This window comes from Ischnura elegans, chromosome 1, assembly GCF_921293095.1.
Source record: "Ischnura elegans chromosome 1, ioIscEleg1.1, whole genome shotgun sequence".
In the NCBI taxonomy this organism is placed as follows: Eukaryota; Metazoa; Arthropoda; class Insecta; order Odonata; family Coenagrionidae; genus Ischnura; species Ischnura elegans.
Window position 1 is genome coordinate 6,184,225 of NC_060246.1, and position 22,886 is coordinate 6,207,110.

The window sequence follows — 22,886 nt, forward strand, 5'->3', positions numbered from 1 at the left end:
TTGAAATTTTTGGAAATAACAAGATTTGACTAATCAGCGGTATCGCAGTGTTAGTAGTCACGGTGTAGGATATGGGATACTGTTTTCCTTACTTTGTATTAGATAAGTACGCGGTTGTAAGCCGTGGTTGTTTAATATCTCTTAAAGTTTGGAATAAAAAATACATTTGTATCATAATGTTATCACTCGTTGTCCTGAGAGTCATGGTGGCCTGCTACCATAATCAATGAGTTACATACGTCATTTGAAATTAAGTTACTCAGAAAGCTTTTTAGAATTGAGAAAAACGCATTTTAATTTCTAAGTAAAATTCCGCTAAAATATGAGAGACATTTACTCAACCAAATTCCGCCATTAACAAAAGTATATTTCGAAAAATGGGGATAGGAGGAAGCTATAATGTTTCATTTTCAGCTAAATGATGATTTTGGTTCACTAAAGTATTTTTTTAAATCTGTTTCGAACGATATCGAAAAATGGACTTTTCTTCGCGGAATCTCAAACCATTGTGCTCCGCTCAGGGAAAATGAAGTAGAATTAGCCGTGACTTAGGATTGCATCATGAACCCAGAGTCTTAAGTGACGGTCTCATCACGCGAGTTTTTTCTGGCCTAGCCTTCCTGTTCATCTGCTGAATCTCAACAAAGAAGTTGATGAATGTATAGCAGATTAATGCCAACAGCAGCAAGTGTCGAATACGCCTTCCGGCTGAGTGACTGAATTCTGAGTATAAGTCTATCGCGACAGGAGAAGGGAATGCAAAGAGCTGCCGCTCCAAGGGGTGCTCGCTCATGTTTGCAGTTTTCATTCAACGCGCGCGACGCGCAGACATTCTCAGAATCCGGTTTCAAAAATCTCGTTTTCATATTCACGCGAAATCAAAACACAACGAAGGAAAAAAAAGTTGGAGTGATAGGTCAAATACGGAAAAGAATTTATTGAAAAAATGCGGGTGAATTGCTTTCCGCGTTGTTTTATTCCTTTTTCTGCTTTTTATGGCGTTTTCATTATTCTGTATAGAAATGAACTGATTCATCCCGGAAGTCGCTCATTGTGAACGGCGTGCAGTTTTGTTGGAGTTCGTAGCTCAATTTCAAAGGATTACATTCAACCGAGAGTAGGAACTTGTCTTTCACAAGAAAATATACGATTTATCAGACTTTTTCAATGAAATTTCACAAAAAGTAATGACTTACTCCATTATTTAGTGTATATTTTTACGGCGCAATTCCAGTTATTATTTATTTAACGTCACTATTCCAGAATATATGTTGTTTAACTCCACAATTTTGGCGAAATTGTGATGTTAATATCGCAATCATTTCCAACCCAAATTAACAATCGTTAAGGAAAGTTAACTTCTCTCTCGTGAATTGTCTCTTCGTGATACTAATTTAACGAAAATACCACTCCTAATTATTTGGTCATATTTGGGTGTAAATAAATGAATACATCGCTTTCACGCATTTAGATAGGGGATGTTGGACATCTAAATCGGCTTTAACCTAGCATTCTCGCAGTCCAAGAGAGAAATAATTCCCCAGAATCAGCTTACGGCCTATCTTAATGTACTCTTTATCTAATCGAATGTCCGTGCCGCGTGAGTAACTTATTCGTGGAAATTCCTCTTTCAAATGGCATTCTCCTCATTAATCGCAGACTTCAGGGGCGATGGCGGAAGTTGATACCGAAAGTTTAAATCCAAGAAAACACTTCCAACGCCACCAAACCCCGCCCCTCCTTTCCCCTCTTTTTCATAAATGCGCGCCATTTGGGAGTAGCAGAGGAAAATACGTCTCAGAGCCCAAAATATTACCTCAAATGGAAGGCTTGGAACGCGATGGTGATCTGACTACACCATGCTTCAAAGGCTTTTCTTTCGCGGCTTGACAGAGGAATAATAATCGGCAGAGTCCTCGACCTTCACTTCCTCTCCCACTCCACAATGGTGACTTTATGTGCGAGTAGCAGTGGAGCTGTTATTTTAGTGCTCTCATGCACACGTGCGTCTGTGTGTGTGTATGAGAATGTATGTATGCATGTGTATGTGTTATTTCGTTGATGGGGGGTGCGTGAGTGGGTCCCGGTGGGCGTGCGTGTCTAAAGCACGAATCCATTTTCAGAGTCCGACCCTTCGACTTCCCCGAGTGGGTGGTAGGTGAGTGCCCTAACCCCCCCCCTCCCCCCTACCCAACCCCCCCTCCTCCTCCTCTCCCCCACCCTTAACCTCTCACGCACCTCACCCCACTCCTCGACGGTTATAAGCTCCTTCGCTTCTTATCTTGGAGCAGTCTGGGATTTGCATGGGAATTCTCTCGAAATTCCCAGACCCGCGCAAATTAATTACTCAGTTTATTCACGGGCGTCATGTTTTCCACAACTTGTTTCCCAGAGACTATACTCCCGTCCGTAGGGAATTGAGGATGATTTTAGCGGAGCGCGAAATAAGGAGAGTACTGTTCGTGTTGCTGCTTAGTGGGTTAAAATTACTCATATATTGGTTTTCAATCGGCTTAATAACTTGTTGAAGTATTTCTGCAAAAGCATGCAGTCTGAAAAAGAATTTGTAATATGAATAGCTAAGTAGAATTTGATCTATTGCTAGTAGGTGATACGGGAAACCTGAATGCGCTATTGATCCCTGGTGTATTTGAGTGTTCGTATAATAATATCCGAGGGGGTATTCGAAGTAACATCATCGTGAATTTAATATATATTTATCTCAACTTAAATTGCCAGGAATCAAAATAAATATTGTTGTCACAAAAAAATCATTCAAACATAAATTAGGATCAGTGAAATCCTTCACCATGACAACATCCCGGCAATAAGATTGTACTATGAGACGTAAATATAAGTTATGTGACTGGCAAGAAGACGACGCCTTCAACCTTTAACGCCTTTTGCCCCCATTTGCGGTGCAAAGTGAAGTCGTGAAAACTTTAGGCATAAAGTGAAATGAAGCGAATAATGAATGTCATGTCGGTTGTTCCCAGATTATAGAGCAGCAAACTTCAGCACTATACCCGTGGCGGGATTGAGAATATGAATTTTCCGAGCATTGGTGAAATGTGCCATTCAAAGCATGAAGCACTTACAGCATTCAACGATAAAATTGTTTTGTTTTTTTCTCTGGCTGGTTTAAATTCGCTCATTACGTCTCTAATGCATATACATTTATACTGTCTGTACGTTTTTTATTTTTTATCATACTCAGAGACAAAAGCGACGTATTTTTGCAGCACCATAGCCCCAACTTTGATTAATTGTTAGTGTTTGGTCTCCAGTTTACGTTTCCAAGCTATCTTCTCTTTTGGCGGCACGTGTACGTATCACTGCCATTACTATCGTTGGAGCGTGATGAGCCTATTTCACTGCTGAAAATTGCACCCGACCGATAGAATGCTTCTTGTATAAAAGTAGAAGACGTTCTAGTGGAAGAAAAGAAAGCAAACCTCGCGGATCTGACAAATGTGATGCCCGTTCCGAGTGAGGAACGACTAGCGGGCCGCGAGTGAATATAGTATACGGTAGACTACAGTGCTATCCCAGAAATTTATTATGAGGCGTTTAATTGGATCTATCGGCATTTATTTTCCCTTTCTAAAAGGATAATTCCGAATCTTGCCTAGGAAGTTTGGCCATTGAAGAAACGAGACTTCGTTCTTCGGAGGAAGTCTCGTTTCTTCATGACTGTTAATTAGGTAACATGTTCCAGAGTGCATTTTGGTATTGACTGAGCTAAGATGAAATAGAATCTAGTATGTCTCATTAATATGAAAGAATCTTTCTTTAAAAATACAAGCCACGTCCCCGGCGAGGTGTGTATCCCGTTGTCTTCCACCCCCAAAAAACTTCCTCTCCTAAAGCAACCTCTATTCGTTGACAACAGCGACGTTATCGAATGAGATCAGCAGAAGGTGCTCCTACAAGACTTTGAGAGTTCGGCCTCCATAGACGAGACATTCTCCTTTATACCGTTTCCCATTTGAGGGTTTCAGAGCTACCAGGTGCACGTGCTCGGGGTTTTTCTATGTTCTCATGCGTCAGTCTGGGACGGCGACAAAGATCTAAAATACAATTCACATTTTATTAACCCTTTTTTTGTCGTCTCTTATTGCTGGCTCGATGACACTGCATCGTAAATAATGAGAGTATTTAATAACTCTTTAGATTTTTATCTGATAATTCTATTGTTACAGTTCTATGGCGCGTTTCTATTAAAATTAGCTTCCATTTGGAAGAAATATTGAGCGTGGAGGGCCTTTCATCGCTAAAAGTTGATGGACTCGTGCTTAAAGGATTTCTTTATCCTTTTTATCTGCTATATTTTACTCTCGCTGTACCCACTCGACAGAACCAATTTTAGGACGGATTTAAATGAATGTCGTTTAAGTGAACGGGAAATAGTTTGTTACAATTTCATATTTCCTCTTCGAAATAGAATGAAGATCATGATCGCTACTACCTCAAAAGATCATTTCTCATGGAACGACTTCATTCAAATGCCGTTAACGATGAAAAGTGGACCCGATAAAGAGTAGAACTATTGAGGGCACCATCTTTGCTAATTAAAATTGTATGGTTTATGCTCCTCAAAACGAGGTGGTTTACTTTGTATCTCTTCCGTTAACTCCCGAGCATATCAAAGGGCGGAGACAGACGTGTTTTTAACAAAGCCGAGATTATTGCAAGCCTACGAATGAGAGGAAAAGCTAGACCGAATTCTATGCATCGTCAAATTCTCACTGAGATCACATTAATTGTTCCGTATTATTCTGAAGTTTATGATGAATGGAAATTATAGTTACTCAGTTGTCTACGATACAATTACACTGAGATGCTTCACGATCTAAAAAACCGCTTGTAGTGGTTTCCATTGTACTCTTCTTGTTCAGTACGTACTCTTCGTTGAGCATGAAGTACCCTCAAAAGAAAAAGTTGAACAAAGATCATGAAAACTTTGTTTGATTACATTGAAGTCGTCCCAATAGGAACTCTATTATAAATCGACAATCTTGTGAGTGAATCGATACCTGTAAAACCTCCTGAAGATGTATTTATCTGTAGAATGTATTTATCTGTTCACTTTTTCTTTTTTTCGCTTGCGATTTACTGAAGCATTTTTCACCCCCTTTCTCACCCATCGGAAGCAGGAAGGGCCAATGTAAAACCTTCAATACACCTTCCAAAAACGAAAATGAAGCATTTTATCCCTTCTAAATTACACCAAATTTCCATTCCGTTCCTTATCGTCTTCTTTCATCTGCGGTATTGTGCCTCGCGTTTTTCGTTTTTTTATGAGCGCTTGGTCCACCGCTTTCTCCATCCAATGCCGTCGCGCGCGTGCGCACCCATATTAATTCCTCTCCCAGGGGGCGGGTGCAGAGTGAATGAATGCAAGCATTATGCCCGCGCACTCGAGATCACAAATGCGCAGCCCTTTGAAGCCATTCCCCACGCAACCAACTCCCCAATTCCGAATCCACCCTCTCCAAACGCCGCGATACAAAACATCCAGCCTTTCCTCGGGTGCGTGGAAAAACCGCACTTCGAGAAAAATTCCGGGCGGAAAATAATCAGGCAAACACTTATAGGAGCACAGATTTGAGCAGATATCACCTGAGTTCTCATCAAATCATCGGTAATCGATTAATCTTGGCTCAAAAGATTTAAACACACGAAGTCTGTAACTATTATTAGGAAGGAAAGCCCATTAGGAATTCATCATTTTAAATTATCCATATTAAAAGACAAAAGAAGTATTGTGATGGAGAAGATTTTTGGTGAGTGGTTTAAAAGGACGACGATCATGTATTTCAACAATTTATTGAGGGATTCAAGGAAACTTAGTTCAATTTGCTGATGGCAAGAGTGTCAGAAATGTTTTTAGGAACTTTTCCAATACGGAGGAAATAAAACACGATTTAACGCGAAATGGTAACACATTATATTCGCGATGTGTGTGATTTCATGTATGTACCCTGTGATGATTTCAATAAATGGTAATTACAATAAAATTAATGAGACAAATGTTTATTATTTGATACTCTACAAAATAAGTGCGAAACATCTGATGCGTATTTGGTGCTGACACATTGATTCTGAAATTAAGCGCATGCATCGATGAAGTTGAGGGCCTCCAACGGAATGATATGTATTTCAGCCTTCGTCAGTAAAAATAATTGATTAAAATTTTCTAATTAAGACGAATTTGTAATCAGCTGATATTTATGTTATGGGAGTCCATGACTAAGTTTTTATTTGGCATTCCAATGAGTATCACTACGTTCAACCACTGCTTATTATAAAAGAATATAAAATCGATGTTTTCTAATTATAGATGAATGTTTAGCCAATTGATATTGATGGACTGAAATCGATCAATCAATATTAATTTGACATTGCAACGAGTATCACTATGTTCAACCACTGGTTATTATAAAATAACAATGAGGGGGCGGAAACATGAACAATGTGAAACGTTGTATTGATTTTCCAAAAAAAATAATTCTCGATGTGCACGCGTGGAAGTCCGCATTGGAAACAACTTCTCCTCTGCAAGCCCTTTACTTGGTTCATTTAAATCACAATACCAATATGGTTGAAAAGGAACGGCAATGAAACGTATTTAATGACAGGCTTTGTCAAAAGTCTATTCAAAAGAAATATAATATTCCCGGATGACTGACGTGATGGCCGTAGTAAAAATCGTGCCATGGAAATTCAGTGAATATTTTCAGGTATTTATATATTATCTGAAAGAAATAGTTGAAAGACTCTTCAATTATAAATATCGGTTGCTTCCTTGGAGTTAAGTTTCCTTCATTACAATTTAAGGCCTGAGTCGTGATTTTGAACTAATTAATGTAATATAACATTCTTCACCAGATAAATTAATCGCGAATCTAATTTTAACAAAACATCTAGATTCTTTCCTCCGTCGATGTGACTCATGTGGGAATTTTCTATCCTTTGCAATCAATAGCAATTCAAGAGCAGCCACCAAATATTTTAAAATTTCTTATATAACTGTCACGTTTTATCTCCAAATTACTCTTTTCATAGGCAAATTTCACCACTCAGAAATCAGAGCTTGGGTTATGACTCTGAACACCTAGGATTTTTAAAATCTCCTCTGGATTTTTCCACCCGTGAAATTGCTATGCCAGTAGATTTAGTGCTTCTCCTCCATTTAAGTGATTGGTCCCTTTTAAGGAGCGGGAGGTGAAGGAGGGCGGGAAGGAGGGAAAAAAACCTTCAAAGGGTCAGGGAGGCGGATAAAGTAAGGGCCCGCTAGGGGTGCACGCGAGGGTCAGCGGAGAATGGGGCGGCGGCAATAAAAACGAAGGGAAGCGGAGGGCCGAGATAATGGCCGCCTACGGGTGCAGTGGACGGGGCAGGACGCTATTGCGCTATAGGTACACATACGCGAATTCAAAGAGATTCAATGAATACTCACAACAATGTCCTCCGTGAGAATGAACGAACATCTTTGAAGTGCAATGTTAACTTTTTGCTTCATTACAAGTGATTTATTTTTTACACTATTTTAGAACAATATTCGACGTTAGAATAATGTTGTAACTATAATAGAACTTTTTAAACAATACTATTAGCTGTTAAGAGAGAGCTTTGTATCACATTTACCGGTATATGTGCACCGAATAATGGAGAACAGCTGGTGCGAATGAAAAAAAATGATGCGAATAACAGATGAGAATCAGAAGATAAATATCTAATGCTGCTTTTGACCGCCTTCACCGCGATTAGTGGCCATGGTTATCGTTAAATCAATTTCCGGATATTTGAATTCGCTGCGAAGTACACTCGATATACCCTTCGTCAAAGCTTTGACATTACCCATATTCATTCTTCGGTCGCTCTCTAAGAACCAGCAGCATTGATGATTTTCACACATACGTTTGCTCTCAGGTACGCTCAGTGGAAATTAGCGTATTTTATGTGTTCCGTGAGTGGGGTGGAGGGCATAATGAGCGAAGTTGTGTGTGGTGCGAAGAGAGAGTATTCTAAACAGGAGGGCGGGACGTTGGGTTGGGTTGGGTTGAATGTGAAAGAGGAAGAAAAGTGTACGAAAAGTGAGAATATTATTGAGATTGACGGCCCTTTTCACCTGACGTGATACCAATGACTCACGCATTAGCTGATAATGAAATACAGGGAAGATTGATGCCGGGCTGGTTCGGCTTTTCCGCCGAAAAGCCTCTCCCCCTTCTATTTGCGTAACGGTTCGGTAACATCCAATAAGGCAGAGCCTGAGATAGCACAGAGGCTAACGGATGAATATTTTATCGCCCAAATGCTATCGCGGTCAACTGTCTACGATAATCAAAATATTTATCCCTTCAAATCCACATGCTAATGGACAATTATGTTCAATGAGCAGTTTATGTATCACTAAAGAAGGAAGCCTATTTTATTTCAGTGCCAGTGATAGACGGGAGTGGGCAAAGTAACCTAGTGGATAGAGCGTCGGCCTGGTGATGGAAGGCTCCTCCCTGAGAATGGGAAAATCCTTATTGTGCTTGAGAGGGTGCCAGGAAATGGAACCGTCCCCAATCGAGTGCATTGCCTCTCCCAATCCCTGAAATTTACATGCTTCTCGCTTACGTTGGGGCGAGCTCTACCCTCACCTATCCAAATCGTGTTTTTTTTTTTACAATTGGTGAATGATTCCGTAATTCATGGGTTTCATGTTCTTCGGGATATACGAGTTTATTTATCAAAATGATAAATTATCTATCTGCCGTTATATTTTTTAGGAAATATTTGACGACCAACTCAATAAATAAGTTAGGTAGGTAGTAAATAAGCTGGTATTTGGAATAACCTGAAACCATTCTCATCACCTACATTCAAGAGAGTTGTTATTTTTTGTTTCATTAGCTTTAGCGATTCGCACAGAAGTTTTTAATCGTCCACTAGAAAAATGTATCATTTATTTACGCTTACAATTATATTCAGCAAAAAATTAAATCCTAATTCATACTCGCGAGTCATTTCAGCCACACTTCTTATTTGAGCCAAAATTATTTTGCGGCGTCATTTGTCTTTTGTCCCATAGATCCTCAAGTATCTTCTCCACGAGTGCCCAGGGAGAAGTTTGCTGGAGTTGCCTTTTCCCAGCAGGAATTACCTCGCCACTTTCGTTTCCGACCTCTTAAAGCGCGCCGTGGCATTGCCTCAAAGGCCGAGTGATGTGGAAACTAACGAAAGGTTCCGAGGACGAACAGACAGACCTCCCTCCGAAGCGGGTCGTTTGGGCCTTCATTGATTAGATGAGCCCGATTCTATTTCAGGATCACATTCAATCTACGCAAATTAAGGTCACCGTCACTGGGCCCAAAAGAGCGGTAGGAAATCCGCTACTCTTATTTTCGTGTCTCCGTTTATGTAAAATGAGAAATATAAGACCTTCTATCTATGCATGTTTTTTTCCTTCAATGCATGTGAGAAAATTGGGTATTTTAAAAATATTGCTTAAATAATTGTTTATTTTCGCGTTTGCTGAAATTTTTACCTCTTAATATTTTTCGTTATTCCTTTAGAGTGCGTTTGAAACTATTGACCTGTGTGATCGATCACGGGAAGAATTTAAAATCATTCGCTTCTTAGTTGACTGCAACTTCTCCAATGATGACAATAATTTAATGAGCAGAGGAATTTTTCAATGGACCCTATGAGATCACTAACTGATAATTAATTTTATTTATGCCATTATTAAATTATTAATTTTGTTTGGCCGAAATGCTAACAGAGCAAAAAATCATCTCCAATTATGCATGATTGATAGAACTAATAAAAAATTCAATTAATCAACTATGGGTAAATTTAGGCAATGACGCAGTAATTAATATCAATCGTTAACCAATATAGTGGCGAATAAACTAAATGAAAACGACAAAAAACTAATTATGGTTCTCAATTATCTTCTTGAATCCTCGTTAATTGATAATTAATTTGTTTTGTTCAGTAGAAATAGCCTGTAATTGTTTGCAAATTTCTAAAATACAATAATTTTTTGTACAATACAATATTTTTCTAAGTCGTAAAATTGTCTAAAATGGTCTCAGCAATCAGTCTTCGCCATCAAATATTCTCAAAAATGGCGAATCTCTCGACTTAATTACCAAAACGGGAAGGGGAGGAAATTTACAGAAAAGAAATAGTCTTTGGTTGGGATGGGCTGTATTCGTGGTGAAGTGTCTCCCGAAGATATATTTGTCTCGGAAAGCCAAGTGGTGAGTTTATTACAGTTATTACCTCACCACTTATCAAAGTTACCTCTGGTATTCTTTTAAATTCACCGCTAAAAAAGTTTGGCAAGTAAATTTATGAAGTGAAAGAAAACAGTTTACAAAACAACAAAAATTATTTAAATCAAATGCAGGATAGCAAAAATATTGCGAATTTATTGTCCAGTATTTCAAGAGTACCTACTAAGTACTTTAAAAGTAGCGCTAACTTTCTCTTCTGGCATTATCCACACTTTTACCGAAACCTATATTCTATAACTTACTCTCTATAGTCTCAGACTCAACTTTGTGGAAATTCATTTCAACAATTAAAAAGAACAAAATTTGTATTTATCCACCAATTTATTTTCGTGGTACAACTAGTTTCGACGCAGCGGCGTCATCCTCAGGTACAAAGGTTACAGGCGATATATAAGGATATTTTATCGTTTTTTACCTTTGTACCTGAGGATGACGCCGCTGCATCGAAACTAGTTGTACCACGAAAATAAATTGGTGGATCAATGCAAAGTTTGTTCTTTTTTATTGTATTCTATAACTTATTTCATTGTACCGTAAGTATTACCATAGCGTAAGTATATACTAATTAACTCTATGGTATTACTTAGCTCTCCTGCTGACATATAATATTTCTATTGAAATGTTTAACTCCATTCATAATTGCATCCAATATTTATAATATTAACGATTCTTAAGCCATTTGCAGAAATGTCAAAAGAATGACAGAATGATGAATAGGTGCAAAGAAGGCATTATGAATCGAAGATAAAAAAAATCAATTCGGAGGAAATTGAAAAGGAGGCATTGTATGCTATGAAGAGTTCTTGTGAATGTGAAAAGATGGACTGAAAGCTATGAAAACCTTAAACAATCTTGAAAATTAACTCTCATCCTTATATTCTCACCAAGTCCTGCTTTTTTCGGAATTGATCGTATCCATTGATTGTAATATTGACCGCAGGTGACGAGAAATCGGGACTCAATTGGCCCATCAACATTGGCCATTGAGTCTTCGCAATAGATTGCCTCTCAACTGTGCAGACGCACTCCATACACGCGAGGCTTCAATGAATTTCAACTCGAAAGTATGGCCGGTCAATACATTTCAAAGTGGCAAAACAAAGAATTTGAACGAGGAGATTCTTAATATCTGAAGAAAATGCACTAGAAAAGTAAACTTCTTTGAATGCTTTATTGATGGCCGTCGTAAATATTTGTAGTAGGAGATAATTTTTAATCCTTTAACTCTTAATTTTGCCTAAAGAAATAGTCATGAAAACCCCAATTTCAAGCGAGAGTTCACCATTGTATGCGATTAATGACTAAATCAGAAGCACTAGGTATGATGTGTCCGTGGGAAACACGATGTGTGCGATGCCTTTGCTACTGCTATAAGTGGTAAAGTATTTTGCTGATTTCTAAACGATTCTATTCTTTTAGTTCGCCGGATCGATCGGAATGCCTTAAACTTGATTAACTCTGCCAACTCGGTAAAATTGAGTGAAATTCGCTGGAAGGGAGGTCACTTTCTTTTCATTTTTTTGAAATGCGAGAGGCGCCCGCTCCTTCAGAAAATTTTCCAACGGGGAAAGCGGACAAGAATTTTTCATTTTTTCTGATTACATTTGTGCAACTTCATAACTCGTTTAATGATATTATAAGTTTTTTTACAGGATATTCTCTCCGTTTCTCCTTTATATTCTTAAATATTTAATATTCGTCATTCTAGTTAAAGTTATGAAGTTTTAATGTTCAAAATTAAGGTCGAAATACCTCTAAAAGGTCCTTTGACATTTCATTGATCATTCGCTGGCATCACATTTACCTGCGCTGTGGAGGTACATTACGAACCGAAGTTCATAGAAGAATTAATAGATCAATCTTTCTAATCATTCGTTTTCTTGAGTTTTCATTTATTTTATTCCATGAAGAATGATATTCCTATCATCATTCTGCATTCCCTACATGCTGACCTAAATATTAATGCTTCCCATAGTGACGAATTGGAAAAAGATGTTTTAAAGTTAATCCCTTTCAATGTGATGCATGGAAATGTCTTAACTCCATTCTCCCTGTATCTCACCTGGAAAACCTATCGAAGGATGTGCAAGAAAAATGCATTATTCTTATATTTTCATGAGCAACTGATGAATGATATTTCATCGATTATGAAAAGAGCCCGAATTTTACACGGGGCTGTATTCCCTCATTGGCCCCCAAAGTTGCGTGACCTTTTGCGCCCTCTGTCAAAGCTACTGTTCAACCAATCGTATACATTTTTATATCACAGAAATTCGTCCTAAGCCAATAACTTAAATAATCCTAATAGTCACGCGAGGGTCTAACTACTTCAAAGAACATATTTCTTAATTCTTCCACTTTGGGAGGATATATAAGCTTCCCTGGAATCAAAAAGCCACGCTCAACATCAGATGAGAGTATTTGTAGCTGGCTGGAAAAATGGATATTTAAAGAATCGTTTAATTTTGGAAAACCAACTAATTTTACTTTCAAATTTAAAGTCGCTTTGATTATTCTAGTTTTTGTGTTTGGATGAAATTATTTTATCCGTATGATTCAATGACCTGCGAAAGAAAAAGATGGCGATTCCATGGGAACCATTTTTGACTCTATTCTGTGACGATTGCAGTACGTCATATATGCCATTAAAATGCAGTTCAAAATGCCATTATGATTTGATACTTAAATTTCTCAAGCTAGTGTTGAAATTCCATGCTTTTCCGAGTTTTAAACGAGCCGGCGTTAACGCTCTCCCATCAATTCGCCTTTCATTTGTAAGAAAATCTGAAAAATTGATGACAAAATCGGACAAGCTTGAGCAAAAAAGATTTTTCGTAGTTACATGTTGCACATTTTTAGAATGGCTTTCTCTGTACAGGCAAAGAATGTGTTTCATGTGTAATAATACTTTATGTAACTTAGAGAGATTCGCGGATGATCAGGCGTTGATTAGCCTATCAGAAATTGGGTTTAGTGAACGCTCTAGGCATTAAGCTCTAGTGAACGCGTTGCGAGGACCTTGCATGAGGATTAATAGCAAGAAGACCAAGGTCGGGCAGTTTCGTAAAGCATAGCTAGTGAAGAGTCTGATTTGGAGTGTAGCGCTTTACGGTGCGGAAACATGGACTCCTTGGAAGGAGGATGAGAAAAGATTGGAGGCGTTCGAGATGTGGGTGTGGAGAAGAATGGAGAAGGTGAAGTGGACGGAGAGGAGGAGAAACGACGAAGTGCTAGACATGGTGGGTGAGGAGACGCACCTTTTAGATTAGATACGGATGATACAGAAGGTATGGATGGAGCGAGTACTGAGCGGGGAGGGGATGTTGAAAACAGTACCTAATGCCGAACAATTGGTGACTTGCAGGATAATTTGTAGATGTAAATGAAAACCTTCTGCATCCATGGCACTATTTTTAAGTAGGTTCATATTTGTAAAGTGTTCAATTTATTTTCATGTGATATCTTGCATAATTTTTTCGCAAACCTTCAATCGTTTCTCCGCATATCTACTAAAAGCATCGTTCAAATAGTGAGCATGTACGGCAAAACGAACAATTCTATGTATTCTGAGACGAATAATGATATTTGTAATTGAGTCCCGATTCTGTAAATTGTATACTCAGACGTCTGCTCCGTGCTCTTTTCTGCTCAATCCTCACTTCCGCCTTCCATCGTTCGACCAATAAACGAAAAGCCAAATTCTGATTCGCGGTTTTCGACAATGCCCCGCGCTCCGATGCGAATCGCACGCTCTTTTGTTCGCTCTCGCATTCATTTGGATCTCCTTTTCGGTTTCGGCTTTGGCGCTCAGGCGAATGCCGACGGAGGGACGAGAACCCCTTCAAAAGGAACCCCAATGTTTGCAGTGCCTCCATCCGAAACCTTTCCGCCGCGCCCCTCCTACACGTCACTCCTTTGCTGCGGCCCACCCTTCAATCACCGCTTGAGCATTTACAGAAATGGGCGCCGCCTTAAAGGATAGATAGTCATGATGGGAAGGAGAGCGATTGGTATTGGCTAGAGAGGAGGAAGAGGAGATCCTAAGAGGAGGCAACACTCTTAACTCCGCCGGTCTTTTTTAACGACGTATTAGGAACTTAAAAATTATGCTGCCATCTTGAAATTTTCAGGAACCTCAGATCCTGAAATTTGATCGCTTTACTTTGATTTATTTAAGTATTCCGGGACTAGCCACGGTGATAACTTTTTACGGAGTCACCCGCAATGCACAAATATGAAATCATTCATGAAATGATCCGGGTTCGAATCCCGGTCAAGGCGAATGATTTTTCCTCTGTGGATTTTTCGCGCTTTACTATGATATTTTCTCAGATGTATTTTTTACATATGAGAGATTACAAATGCTCTCATGCAATGTCTTATTTACGTACATAGTCTGACAAATGAAGATTATAATATACATTTTAGATAAGTAATACGTCACTAAATAAAAACAAATGACTACCGTCAAGAGATACTTGCGTCCTCTTAAGCAATGATCCGGATGGGGAATACTCATTGTTTGGGACATTGTGGGAGGGGTCCTCCCATGCAGAGGGACGCGGGATCGATGGCGATACGCTGATGAGACATTCCTTTTGCAACCTGCCGAAGCATCACGAACAACCGCCCAAATCCCCCCCTTACCAATCCGTGACTCATCAAGTGCAAAGCAATGAGCACGGCGGGTGCTCGGGGAGCGTAACAAAGTTGCAGTGACGGGGAGCCGCCACCCTCCCTCCCTTCCGGTGCTGCGCGGAGTGGTTGGGGGTGGAGGTGCGGGCAGCACCACAAATAACAGAGCGCACGTGTACGGGAGGGAAAACGAAATGCATACTCTGGGGAACGTGCGCGGAAATTCACCGCGTTCCTCTATTGTTTTCATGGTAACTGGGGCGACGCATTCATTCAACAATATCTTCGCAGCCATAAGAGACGGAATATGATAAAAGACATAAAATATGCTGTAATTTGGACATGCAATAAAATTTTTCTATTTAATCAATTGTAAAACGTCTTCCTATAATTCTCCGTGATTTTTATCAGAGCAAGTTAACTCAGTTTTTATTTGATTTTCAGGAGAGAAAAACATCCATTTAGTAAGATAAACATCCTCATATTTAATTCCAGAAGTGGAAAACAATGTTTACATATTTTACTGCCGATGAAAGAAAATAAAAAAGCCCTTAACATCACTTCCGTTTTTTTTTTATATATTCCGCTGATGATCTTCAGAAATTTCTGTCTAAATTACACACCTCTCTTCTTCGCCGAAGGAACCCCGACAAACGTTTTAAAAAATACAATCAGAAAACGCCGTATTTTCCGAATGTACCCCGCTCAGAAACAGCGGCTCCCCCTTTCCTTCTCACTCCTTGGCGCTCATTCCCTGCAGAATATCCCTAAGGACTACCACATTCTTTCTAACCGCAAACCCACTTCACAGATTTTCCCTTATACTCCAAGGATCACATTCAAAAGGCCACCAAAGTTAAGTGCCATATTTAAAGCCACACGCCCGCTTAAAAAATCCCAGCTAGTCACCACCACCCTAACCTCGCCTCGCAACCGTCCCACATACAAAACCTTTAAGATATGTTCTCCACCCCCAGCATCTTTTCTCCCCAAACTTAAAGCCCTCCCAATATTTCCCTCTACCACCTGCACACCCACCAACATAATCCACCTTCTTCTTTGCAACCTCTGCCCAGTTTTCTGTTCAGGCCAATGCACCACTTCACCACTACCTCCGGTTTAACAATCATCGCGCCTCTTTCATTCCTTCCCCCCATCTGCCTCGCTAAACATCACATATTATATGGCACTATATTCATATCAATACACATATAAATGAATTTGGAAGAATTCAACTCATTCCAACCAAACCTTCCTCCAGAGCTCTATGAAAGAGAAAGAAGAATTGCTGAAACAATGCGTTCGCACCGCATTTCGGATTGGAAACCAATGACAGCGGCGTCCAATATCTTTGTATATCTTTTTGAATGGAGAACTCCCCTCACCAGTTGCACATCCACCCTCAAGAGATGCCGGGACGTCATAATGTATAATCGACAGCACGATGAAGGGAATTCAGACGCCAGCATTAAAAAAGGCCGAGGAAATTCACGAATAAGAGAGTGAGTGCTCGGGTGTTTGTGGGAAGGGCGAGCGAGGAAGAAGAAATATTGGGCTGGAAAAATATAGATGGTGTCGGGGGATGGGCTTTTTTATTTTGAGAGGGTGGATATTGGACGGGGGGAGGGAAGAGAGGGGGGCCTGCGAACTCAGGGGAGCATTGAGCGGAGGGTGAGGCGGAAGAATGATATAATGGATTATTTGCTGAGCTGCCTTGGGCAACGATGATGCTATTTTTTCCATTCCCCCCTCCACCGCACCCTGAGGGGAGAATCAATTCTTTTCTGTATCGGTTACGATACCAAAGCAATTGCGATATTGGAGGTAAGGCGTGCTCACTCATAGTTTACTCGTGGCTACGTGAAGTGCTGCCCTCGCCAGATATTACACAAAAAAGTTTCGTGACGAGATGGCCTCCATGACGACCGCCCTTCTTTTTTCTCCCGTCGGAATGAATTGTTTGAGAAGATTTTAACGCCCTTAGATAGAGAAAATGGAATACGCGGAACAGTTGGAAGAAGAAAAGGCGAAAATCTTTAGCTTCACCGCCCCTTTTGTCGCTGATTCCATTGTACGTGGGAACGAACATGCCAGGGGGAATGAAGACGTGAGATGGGGTGCACTTGCGCAGTTGGGCAAACATGAAACCCATCGTCCGTGCAGACCACAGACAGACAGAGGCGATGCAGACTGACGGGAAGCTCTCACCTCGGACAGCAGTGAAGCACGCTCATCGAGAATGGATGGACGTTGCCATTGTGTCGTCGCGCAACAGAGGGCGGGCCTCTGCTATCGGCGATTCAGAAAACCGAAAGCTCTCAGGAAGCCGATCGAGAGTGCTGTGTCCTTTTCAAAGGGACTTCCGAGAGCGAAAAAAGCTACAACCACGACAGGGGTCTTTCAGGGCCCATCGACTACCTGCCAACTCCAACTGAGTGCTGAGGGACGTAGCCACCCTTCCTGTTCCTCTTGAAGTATTCTCCTGACCTTATTGAATGATATCTAATGGAGAGATATGAAGTGAAACACTTTGCACTTTCCACATAAAAATTTATTAAACTAGAGTCGACATGTTTCGCTGCACTGCAGCATTATCAAGACTAAACCAAGAAATTAACCATACCAATATATATACACAAATCGCACACTCGCAAACATTTGAGAAATTGGGGCTGGAAGGGGAACTCTCAAATGTTTGCGAGTGTGCGATTTGTGTATATATATTGGTATGGTTTAGTCTTGATAATGCTGCAGTGCACACGGAAAAAAAAGATTTGATTAAAACTATCGAACTGGTGTGATAGGGAGTATTTTTGTTAAATATACTTAAACTTTGATGCAAAATACTAAGCACTTGATTTATTTTACCAAACGCTAGCGTGAGCTATTGATATATTTCATCAAACATTTTGGTATTGCATAATTTGGTCAATAGTACGGAAGAGTTTCGTAAAAATAACAGAATTAATTCAATACGATTCTGAGTTTGATAACTTTTATACAAGTTATGATTAATTTTACGAAGGTGATTGCTTGTTTGGTAAAAATTATCAAGCTCTACATTGCTATGCAAATTTGGTTTGATAGAATTTACCAAGTGTTTCGTAATCTATCGAACGGTCTATCGTTCCTCTTATGTTTATACCAATACACATTTGCAGTTGAAAGATTCTTAAACAGGCCTTACATAAAAGATAAGTTGGTAGAAATGCTTTTGATTTCATTATTTGTGATGGCGATAACGTTTTAATTTTGTTTACGTTCATTTTTCTGTTTTTTTCCTGCTTTAAATTGCAATACTACCCGTTAGCTGGTGCATCAAAGACATTGATTGAATCGCATATTATCATAGATATTAAAGCTGTAAGCAGATGTTTGTGTATTTCGACACATTAAAACTTTAATTATAGGTATTCCTGAGGTATAATCATTCGCGATCATGTTTAATAACGTGATAAAAGCCGTGATACTACACCCAATCCATGCTAAGGATATCACCCAGCACGTTAATGCCATCTCTATATCGATGTAATAAGCCTGCAAATAAAGTTTTCTTGCGCATCTGCACTAGATATTCATATGGAGTAACTACGTAATGCAATTGTGTGCATCAAGTATTCCTCTTAAGCATACAAACTGTAGCCACACCTTATTCACATTTCAAAACAAAGGTTAAATACTTACAATAATAACATATTACAGCGTTTAAGTTAGCTAATTTTATGACAACCGATTTAGACTAGTTGTTAGAGTCCGTTGCTACCACGCGGAGGGCCCACGTTCAATGCTTCATGCAGGCTTGTTATTTTTCCACTTTTTTTTGTATTTTTTTTGCAGAAACTTACGCCAAACTCCTAATTTTATTATATTCAATCGTAATAGTGTTTTCTGGGTTGAAAATCTTTCACATGTGCACGCTACGTCGATTTTATTGCCCTTTCGATTTTGATAGTTTTTATCGAACTGCTGTAGCCATTTCGGTAACAATTACCAAATCAGTTTGATAGAATTTATCAAACTGGTTTGGTAATAATTACTGAATTTTTCAATGTGCCATATGAACCCAAAAGTTTGATAAATTTAATCAGAAATCGATAGTTCTAATCAAACTTTTTTTTCCGTGCAGGGAAACATGTCGACTGTAGTTTAATAAATTTTTATGTGGAAAGTGCAAAGTGTTTCACTTCATATCTCATAATGGATATCCACAAAGTATCTGCCTCATCCATCCAATTCACCTAATTGCCTGCTATTTTTCAATGGAATCCTCCTGGAAATTACATTTTTATTCTGTATCTGCTGTCTAAAAAATTAGCACTTATTTTTATTCGGATACCAAAAGAGAACCACGATATGTTCTTTTTTGGTATGGTGATGATACTTAATGGTGAAGATTTTTGATAGCTGATTGTAAATTCTTACTTCCGATTAAGATCGTTAGTGATGATACGTTAGTTGTATCGCCACAGATCTCGCGCGCAATTCTAAAGTGCGTTCTTCCGTTGACTAATACGTTATAACATATTACCCTAATTATTGATCTCCTACCTCACCCCAATGCGTAAAAATACGAAGAGAACCTCATAATTTACAACGATATTGCAAAATAAATGGTAAATTTATATCATATTTCAAAATAAAATTCATTAGTAATTTACTGTGGATAGATATAGATAATAAGAAGAAAACCCTTAACCTTTGCAGAAAATTGACATTTCCACTATTACAGGTAATGCTCTAATGTTAGGAATGCTGCGTCATCGGATTATGAAGAGGAAGTAAAGGTGAGGCTTTCTTTATTGCATATAAAATGTACAGTAACGAAATAAAAAAAATGATAAACACAAAATTATTATGCTTTAAATAACAGTTGACAACAAAATTTTCACAAGATTGGAGTTCTAGCCGCCCAAATTATGCTTGGTTAAATAGAAATAGCTGTAATAAGTTAAAAATTAAATTATTTTAAAACTGATATCATTATTCCTTAAGTTCTCCCGTTTCCATTACGGATAGATTTACTGAAAAGGTGTGGTTTTAAAAATTATGAGATCTATGTACATGTACCCCAGCAGAAACACAAGGTTTAAATGGTGCTTTCCACAGCACATTTACCACGTGACTTTCAAATAATAAATTTCACAGCCATTTTCCTCGCAATTCTTGTCTACTACATCTTGCAGCCCTCTCACGGATTGGCTAATCAACCTGATCATCTGCGAACCTGACCGATTCAAACGACATTCCTCCCACTTAAACTCCTGCTTCCAATTCATCCCACACCTCTCTCACCATCCCCTCGGCGTAAATCTTAAAAAGCAATGGCAGTAGAGGACAGCCTTGCCTCACTCCTCGGCCAATGCTTGGCCACCCAAATTCTCCGTCCGCTACCCTCGATTGCGCAGTCTGGGCCATGTTCAGATTACGAATGAGTCGCCTATCCCTCCAATCTACGCCTATTTTCTTAATAATGCCCATTAAATTTACCCATTCCCCTATGTGAAATGCTATATCAAAATCCACAAAGCAAGCATATAATTCCTGATACCTTTCTACTAGGGACCTCATTATCGCTATTGCATCTCGAGTTGACTTTCCTTTTCTGAAACAAACTGATCTTCGCCCAAATACTCGTTTGCCCTCGCCTCCATTCGTCTATTTCACATCCTGCGTCCACTTTTTCTCCGAGCGATATTAGGCTAATAGTCCAATAGTCTTCGCATCCTAAAGCTTTTTTTCTTTTTCGGCAGTGGATTTAGAACAGCTTCAACGAAATCCTCTACCCAAGACCCCACCTGCGTAATAGTTCGATTAACCTTCTCCTACCGCCCACCCAGAAGCTCACGAGGGAAATTGTCTATGCCCAACGCTTACGAGGCAATAACGCGAACGAACAGTTTTAATAATTTTATAACATCTCTCTCACGCTTTCACTGAACCATTATGTGACAACATTGTACCGATGTAAATATTCCGCTAATAGCCCGACATACTGATCCCAAAAGTGAAACCTGTCGATAAATTCAGTACCCCGTAAATAATTTTCGTTGTAAAAGAGTTACATTAGCCTCTATTAGCGCCGATACAGCACTTTGGCAGCAACATTTTGTTCACAGATTCAATAAATATGTTATGGATAACTGACTTTACATATTACATGCGTGTAAAATTAGTAATAGATGGGAGGGACAACAAACTACACATAATGATGAAGATAAACCATTGCATAAAATTCTACCACATCTCCTTGCCTGTTTGGGGAAACCTGAAAATCCTGTACTCCTGGACGAATGAGAGCCAAATGAAGAACACCACTATCGCGAATCGCGAAGAAGTCTTCAGCATTATCTTCACGTTAAAAAATCGTCGAAGAATTCAATCATGGATGAAGTCTAAATAAAATTTAAAAATTAAGACTGTTTCGTATCCACCCTAGTGAGTGTGGATAGCGCAGGCAATTCCTGAAAGGGAAAATACTTGAATTTCTGACATTTGAATTGTCATATCTGTAACATATTGTCATATCATAACTAAACAAGAATTATATTTGAACATCATTAAGGATAAAGTGCTAAGCATTGAATTTTATCGCATTTTTTTGCAACAATTTATTTTACTGCACTTGCAGATGTCGTTGCTGGCGCTGCGCGAGCCTTCTGATTGGACAAGCTTGCTTGATGATCAACATATGGGTAAGTGAACCTGTTAGTCTCTGTAAACTAAGGGTGCATTCTTATGAGCTGGAAGAAGCTCGGTGAGAAATTATGCAGTCGCCCTGATAATTAAGCCGATTATGGGCATCATATTACTACATTACTCTGATTAATAAATAAATGGAAATAATAATACTGTATATCACAAAGCCATCACTTCGAGCCGTGTCAAATCTCTTCGTTGAATGTTTTGCGGCGTAGTAAAATGTTTTTGCCCCCTATTGTCCGCTATCACGTTATATATGCTCGTGGTTGTCTTATTCCCCGTGTTTTTTCCTAAATTTTTAGATTAGAAAAAATATCCATCAAGACCTCCATTAATCCATCAAAATTTTTCCTAAAAATAGACGCAAACGCTTCGGACGTTATGAAATTAGTGCTCCCCAGAAAAAATACTGGTATTCCAGACGGAAAAACAGAGTAATCCGGAAATCTCTTATCTTTTTTTCATAAATGAACGCGTAGCTTAAAAATTAATGGCCAGGATTTGTCAGACAGACAGACAGCTTGGTAACTTGTTTCTGCCTATTCGATGCATAAATTCAAAAATCCCAAATCACGGCAAATATTTCCATCACGGTCAACAATGCGTCTGCATTCGAGACACATGGCATTTTGGAGGAATAAATCCTCTTGCGGTTACAACTGCTAAATCCGTGCTTTTAATCGTGGGTAATAAAAGCGACAGCAAGGTCGACGATTTTTCAAAAATGGCGGTCTCTTTCCTTTTCTCGGCCCGTCGTCGTCGGCCATCCATCAAGCCTTGTGAGGGACACCGAACAGCGATTCGTTCTTTGCACGCTTACCTCGGATTAATTGGATCCCATATAAAAGCACAAACGCATGACAAACAGTGTTAATTAATAATTTGAATAACACCCCGCAAATCCACTTTATTTGACCGGTGTAATGAGTTTTAAAAAGAGAAGACAAGCCAACACTCCGTCACGCATTAAAATGTGATATAATTCCGTGGAGCAGTCCACAAATAAAACTATTGAAACTCTAGTTAATTTTCTTTCGCCGTCAAATTTGGTCGCAGCTAAAGCTTGAACTGAATGTAATTTTGCGGAATGTGAAAATTCTTCCCGTGGGAATGTCAAATATAATGTATGAAATCAATATTAGTCTCTTTAAGATCCGTGCTATCGTAATTTTATGGCTTATTTATGATTGTTTACTGAACGTACTGGTTGATCTTACTTTTGTTCCCATTCTCAGATGCTCAGATACTCAAATA

At 39.1% G+C, this 22,886-nt stretch overlaps 1 protein-coding gene across 1 annotated transcript in view; it reads right to left on the bottom strand.

The window, feature by feature from the left end:
- The window catches only part of LOC124154265, a 297,186-nt gene that overhangs the window by 207,172 nt on the left and 67,128 nt on the right, over positions 1-22,886 (bottom strand). The gene's annotated exons all lie outside the window — the stretch shown is intronic.